At 33.1% G+C, this 7,467-nt stretch overlaps 1 non-coding gene across 1 annotated transcript; it reads left to right on the top strand.

Annotated features, from left to right (window-relative positions):
- The first annotated feature begins 411 nt into the window (after window positions 1-411).
- On the top strand, window positions 412-603 carry LOC141411080 (U2 spliceosomal RNA). The gene has a single exon (XR_012435936.1). It is a non-coding gene; the product is annotated as a U2 spliceosomal RNA (small nuclear RNA).
- The last annotated feature ends 6,864 nt before the right edge of the window (window positions 604-7,467 follow it).

Raw genomic sequence — 7,467 nt, 5'->3', positions numbered from 1 at the left:
CTGTTTCTTCTAGATTTTCCAATTTATTTGGACATAGGTTTTAAAGTAGTCCCTGATGATTACCCTGGATTTCCAGGGGTATGTTTTCATCTCCTCTTTTTTGTTTCTGATTTTATAAATTTGGGTAGTTTCCCTCCTCATTTTAGTCATATTTGTGGGGGGTTTGTCAATCTTATTTATTTTTTCAATGAACTAGCTTTTTGTTTCATTGGTTCTTTGTATGTTTTTTTTACCCTCTCCCCATTTTTTTGTCTTTATTTTGTTGATTTCAGTCCTTGTTTTTATTATTTTTATTATTATTTTTCTCCTTGTGCTTGTTTGGGTTTACCTTGCTCTTGTTTTTCTAGGAGTTTGAGATGTAGTATTAGGTCATTTATTTGATATCTTTCTGTGTTTTTAAAATATGCACTCAACACTTCTTGGTCTTTTGGCTAAGATCAAGTGTATTATCTGTTCTTATCTGTTTAGTATCTGATAATGTCCTCGATCCAAGGACAATATATTCAATGGATTTTTGGAACGGGGAGGTGGAATAGAAGCTTGCTCCATCCGCTCCACATATTGACCTGGAATTACAGTATTTCCAGGAACAGTGCAGAAAAAAAAAAAATATATATATATATATATATAATGCACTCATGACTATAAACTTTCTTCTTAGGACTACCTTTATTATGTCTCATAGGTTCTAATAGGTTGTGTTTTCTTTTTCATTAAATTCCAGGAACTTTTTGATTTCTACCTTATTTCTTCTGTGACCCATTAATCCTTGAGCCATGTATCACTCAGCCCCCAATTTTTGAGTATTTTCTGCTGCTTCTTTTACTGCAATCCTCTTCCTTCCTTCCTTCCTTCCTCCCTTCCTTCTTCCTTCCCCTCTCTCCTCCCACTCCTCTCCTCTCCTTCTCCTCCTCTCCTCCTCCTCCTCTTCTCGTTCTTCTTTTCTCTGTCTCTCTCTCTCTCATATCAAAGGTGTCAATCACTAAGCTTATGCAGGCAACCCACACTTTTCATAATTAAACTTTCATTTGAATTTCTGATGGTGTGAAAGCCATAATCATTCAGTAGGTGCTATATTTCTCATATTGAAGTTTGACATTTGGGCTATCAATATGTTCTATAGTACACACTCTTCCCTTATGATATTGGGCAGAGATAATGAGTCACAGCTCCTAGTCAGCTATGGTGTCAGGAGGATAAAATACAATACTTTTCATGTTACTAAGCTATGATGTTTGATAGGCTAGGAGTATAAAACACAATTTTGACTTGTAAAATTTTCAATTGTAAGGATGATCTGTATGGTAAAAAATCTGGGCCATTTGAGTTATGTAATGTCCCCATTTTATATTCTATATTTATCACTGTATAGTTAGATAACTTAGACATTTTTATTTTCTCTATTGCTCCTCATTTTTTTTCTTCACTTTTTGTTAGGGCCATCATCAACTTTATACCCTTATCCTCAATATTAAATGAAGCTAGTAATAAGATGAAAACTCAGTATAAGCATTCATTCTGTTACTATTTTTTAGTGAGGCAAGGGAATTCAAAGCATTTGGAGTGTATATTTGATTTGTTCTATACTTTGTGGAAAGATATTGCCTCATATGGTTAGGTTTTATGTATAGTATGAATCACAAACAGTAACAAGGTAATTCTATAAATAATATTGTAAACAGAATTTCAGTTTGTGTCATTTAAGTAGAATATGCATGCACATATAGTGTGTTTGTGTGTGTGAACTATGTGTTCAACATAACACATTAACTGAATTTTTTTTTGCCCCCAGGCAAAATAGTGAGATATTTGGGGTCAGTTATGGTTCAAATAATATAACATAATTGAATGCAACTGAGCTGCATAGATATGACCAAAGAGAATAGCACTCTTATAACAAACACTCAAGCAAGATCTAATAACCCTGCTTCTACAGGCCAAGGGAGTTTGAGAACACACTAAAAATGAAATGAATATTTACTGAATTGCTAGAAATGTTTCATTATCCTCATGGAGTAGAATTTATAATGAATGCAAACCCAGAGTACTGCATTCTCTGCCTCATCATTAATGTAAATGAGACATGACAAACTGAAAATTTATCTTAGAAATACCAGGATCACTAAAATTATTTTTGAAACATATTATAGGTAGATGTTCCATGGTTTTGATTTAATAAATCATGGAATTGGTAGTGTCCACTACTTATCATTCTGCTTATTATGTGTCATTTTAGAAGACAGAAACTTCTAAGAAGTCATTAAAATCCTTAAGTGTATTTAAGTCACCATTTATGCTTTACTTATATTAAATATCCTAAAATTTTTCTTTATTATAGAAGAAATATAATTTTAGACAAGCAACTGCAATGGGCGTATTTAATCTTTTCTAATATTTACAGTTCAAATTCCCATAATTCTCTGTCTCTCTTTCAGCTTTCTTCCTTTATTCATTTGTCTATCTCTCCCTAACATTAACCTACTTTTCAATATGAGTATCTATCTATATTATAATATTTTTTTGAATACTAAAAATGCAAAGTCAACTTTTTTGATCTCCACATGTTCTAATGGAGACTGGCTTCAAGGGAGTAACCACCATTGCTTTACAGTTTTTTCAAGACATTTGTGTGAGTTTAAGTTATTTGAACTTTAACCAAAATTATTCACAAATATTGTGTTGTACTTTGCATATTTTAAATTTAATTTTTATTATTACTCTTAAATTTCAAAAATTGCAACCATGTTTGGACAGAAAATAAAATTTTGCAGTAAAATTCTCTATTCTACATATTACTAATGTAACATATTGCCTATTAGTCATTTTGCATACCTATTCATCAGCTTTACATATTAGCCTTGGGGTTCTTATACAGTATCTATACTAATGCAAGCCACCTCCATGTCCTAGTTTTACATCTATATACAAGTACACATGTATATGTGCAAATTCTTTTATATTGCAGAAACTTACACACAATATCAGATAATTGCCTCTAAAATTGTTTTGTATATCTTAGCCTCTAAAAAGAAATGAACAAAAATACTCTCACTTACAATGGACACATTCAATTTAGAAGTATTTCACATTGATGACCAGGCCTTTTAAAGTAGCTTCCTAATATGATCACTTCTGCTTCCATAGAAGTTGAACAATGCTAAAGAATTCTTAGATTATGAATTAGTCTTCATAACAGTAACCAATAAAGGTCCAGATTTTAGATAGTAACGCAAGCTTGACTTGTCAGTGGCTTCCTGCCACACACATGCTCAGACCAATATTTCCTGGAACATTATCAACAATGGAAAATCAAAATCCCCAAATGTCCCTGGATATTTGGAAACATAAATGTAACATCTACAGTGAAATCTTAGAAGGACAGTTAGATCAAAGTAGACATTTTTTTAGTTAATTTAGCTTTGTTAAATTTTCTTTTTCTTTGTGAAGCACTGACGAATCACCTTTGATAGAGGTTAGCTAGTATTCTACCCATCACTTCACGAGTCCAAACAGAAAAAATACAAGCATAGAGGTAGTTTAGTGCAAATCAGAGTTACAAACTATTTGCTTTCCTATATCCTGCAGTCTCCCACAGTCCACAGCAAGGGAAAAGAAGAATGAATCTCTAGAAAGAAGTGCAGCACTATACAATGGTTTTACTCTTAGTTTTTTAAAGAACCTCCATTCTGATTTCCATAAAAATTAAAAAACATAATTACTCTATGATTGTGCTATACCACTCCTAGCCATATATCTGAAAGAAGGTAAGTCAGTCAGCGTACAATGAAGACATACCTGCCTACCCATGTTTACAGTAAAACTGTTCGCAATAGCCAAACTTAGAATCAGCCAAGGTGCCCATCAACAAATGCACAAAGTATATGCTGTATTTGTGCATAATAGAATATTATTCATCCATTAATAAGAATGAAGTTATGTCATTTGCACAAAAATGGATGGACGAGCAACATTGAGAAAGACAAACATCACATTTTCCCTCATATGCAGAATCTAGACCTAAAAAGTGACAGTTTTTCAGTGGAGTGTTTTTTGACAGTGGAAACCCCATAGGGACAGGGGGTAAGAGAAGGTGAATGGGGGTGAAGATGATTGACATACTTTATTCGCTTGTGAAAACAGAATAATTAAACCTGTTTAAATTGTTTCAGAAGTGAGGAATAAGAAAGAATAATATAGCAGGTGAATTTGATCAAGATACATCATGTACATGTATGGTAACATCACAATGAAACTTCTAGTACAGTTAATAGGCGCTAATAAAAAAGTTTTTAAAAATGCAGTATCATTGGAGTAAAGATAATTTTAAAACAACCACTCTGGGCTAGACATCAGAAGTTAGTAGCAGCCTTAGGGAGAAAGGCAAAACAACCATGTTTAACTCATTTTCAAGCAATGGGATCACTGAGGCAGAAAAATAAAATAAAACTAGAACAATATGAAACACCATTGGAAATAGGCTAACCATAATAAATACAGGTCTCACCTATGCTTTGGCTTAAATTCAGCATTTCTAACTGTGAATCCTTAAAAATCTAGTTTAGACAATGAAATGGCTTCTCCATGTTCACCTGACACATATTTATGGGTGACTTGAGAAAATATTTAAAGATCAATATGAATAAGTGATAAATAACTACTGTGTTAAGTGGAGTTTTGTGAAGTCCTTAATTGGACTTGTTGCAAAAAAAAGATTCTGGTATTTTGCTGAAATGTTGCTTTTACTATAAGCATACATATATGGTAGCAGTTTTAAAGTAAGGAGATAGAAAAACACTAATGTAGCAACATATAACAGAAAGAGTGTTTTGCTCAGTAATCTGGGCTTTGCTCATACTGAACTTGGTACTTGTTTTGTTTTAATTTATTTAACTGCAAAGCAATTTACCCTGATTCTCTCAGTGTTCTTCTTGTGGTCAATTATACAATTATTGAGACTTTTAAAATATTAATTAAAGTCATATCAAAAAGTATGATATATTTGATACATTGTGAACCTTGTAAATGCTTCAATGTACTCCACTCAGCTCAACAAATGTTAATTACTCATGCAGATATCTAATAGTCATGTTGGAAAAGATTCTTATGATTAATCAATGTTTTTCATTCACAGAACTGTTGATTAATAAAACCAAGTCTGCAATGAGTTTCTATTGAGTAGACTGAAGAAGTCTGCAAAATACAGGAGGCCTTAATCTAGATATGCCCTAAGTGATTGAAAACTATAAAATATATAACCAATAATAAAAAGAAGATATCACATATTCATGTGTAATAATTTTATACCTTATATCTTACTGCATTCTAGTGATCTATCCTCTTAGGTAACTTTCCTGAGAAGCACAGTCACTAAGGAGCTGCAGGAGAGACACATTTGGTCTATATACTGAAGGGAGCAGCACCATAAGATGTAGGTAAATATTAGGAGAAGGTATTCCAGCTCTCCAACAAGAGAGCAGCAGTTATTTTACTTCATCTTTTCCTTTGGAGCAAAAGTATAGGTTTGGGGAATATAAAGCTGTCTTAAGCTTGATAGTTCCCAGAAAAATAACTAAGTTTAGCATGAGTTTCTAGACAAGAAGAAATATTAGCAAAAGGAAGCCTTTGGGTGAGTTTTAACTTTCACCTTGTAGCTGCCCTCACACAACACATACCAAGTATGCTCCTAGTGGCTCCTTTTACTATAGACACCTGAATGATTCTAAGTGGGGTAACAGAAGTTACTGGCTTAGCTTGCTGAAGGGGTTGTTGAATATACAGTTTATTATCTCAAGTTGATGCTGATCCTTTGCAAGCTTGCCTTACAGATGGATACACTTGACACCACAGGGTGGCTATGGGAATTGATTCTGGTTATTTTAGACTCTAGGGTTTGGCATAGATTCTGAACCAACTACCAAGTGCAAAGTTTCAGTATACCAGTTTATCTAGGGCAACCTTCCCTGTTAGTGTTCTTTTCTTTAGTGAAAAGACATCATAAAAAGGAAGGGTTGTGTATGTTTTGGAGCAGAGAACTGAGAGGGGAACTAGAGGACACTGACACAGAAATAAGAAATAAACTAAGCACATTTTCACCAAACTAGCTAAAATACCAATGTCTGGTTAAGTATATTAAAGTATAATGTTAACATAATTAAAAATGGTTATCTGCTTAGATTGACCAATAGAAATCATTTTGAATGTTTACAGTTCAAAATTTTAGTATTAAGTACCATCGTTAACCTAAATTATTCATTATATGTAAATTCTTATGATTTTTTACAATAAATAAATTGGCCCTAAGGAAATGTCATGCCTAGTGAAGACTCTCATGAAAAGAAAATGTAAATTTGGTTAATTTCTAGATTTTTTTTGCTGTCTTCTGTTTGTGTGATATCTTGCAAAAAGCAAAGTCAGACAATTTACAAAATGTGGGGACTAGAAGGTTTTATGCTTGAATTTAGGGGAAAATTAATTTATTTTGTGAGAAACATGGAAAGAGATTAGAAGAGCATAAAAGATTTGAAGCTGGAGCTGTAATGAGTCATTTGAAGTTGGAAACCATGCAAATGTAGCAGAAACTTTTAGTATACCTTTGTGAATTTCTCCATATGCCCACAGAGGTTCAGAAGTAAAAGAGAAGGTTAACTTGGTCAAAATCAAAAAGTCAGGAAGGATAAAGAGAAAAGGGGTAAAAGAGATGGACACTTGATCTCTTTGCAAAGCTGAAACCAGAATTTTCTCACCTATGTTCTTCCAAAAAAGAAGCATTTACTACATAAATCTATTTCTGCTCTGAAATCTAGAAGCGCTGACTATGATATCAGTCTGGGTGAAAGAAATTTTTGCCCTAACTTCACAAAAATTCCATGGTTTTGTTTGTGCTTTCTAAATTTTGTAGATGTGAGTTTTAGAGAAATTCTTTAAGATTTTACTAATCACTTCTTAAAGAAAATATGGAAGACAGTTTTGAGATAACTCCTCTTTGTCTTGAAGAAACTCTACCCACTTCAGAAAAAGATGCCTGGCCTGAAGGTGTTGAACCAACTTGAATTTTATTTCATTGAATTATATTATAAAAATTCTTCAATTTTTCCTGGGAGATTTATAAAGTTAAAGCTTATATTCAAATAATTTAATCATATATATGATTCATATATGCATCTATAACACATAGAAATGTAAGTTTACTATTTACTGGGCAAGTTGATTTTCATCCCATATGTTTTCACATAACAACATGTACAGTGTGCACAAAGTTGACACAGGTCTGTGCCACACTGGGGAATGACTTGTCTCTGAAGACTGGCTTTGAGTCTGTTTTTCTGGAGGCTCAGGTAGGTCAATACCGTATCATTCATCTTTTGTTACTATAACAAAATATTCAAATCAGGAAAATGGAGAAAATGTTGAGTTCACAGTTTTGGAGGCTCAGTGGCATGACACCAGCATTAGGGTCCTCTCAATGGA

This window comes from Castor canadensis, chromosome 9, assembly GCF_047511655.1.
Source record: "Castor canadensis chromosome 9, mCasCan1.hap1v2, whole genome shotgun sequence".
NCBI lineage: Eukaryota > Metazoa > Chordata > Mammalia > Rodentia > Castoridae > Castor > Castor canadensis.
This window is presented reverse-complemented; position numbering and strand designations above follow the sequence as displayed.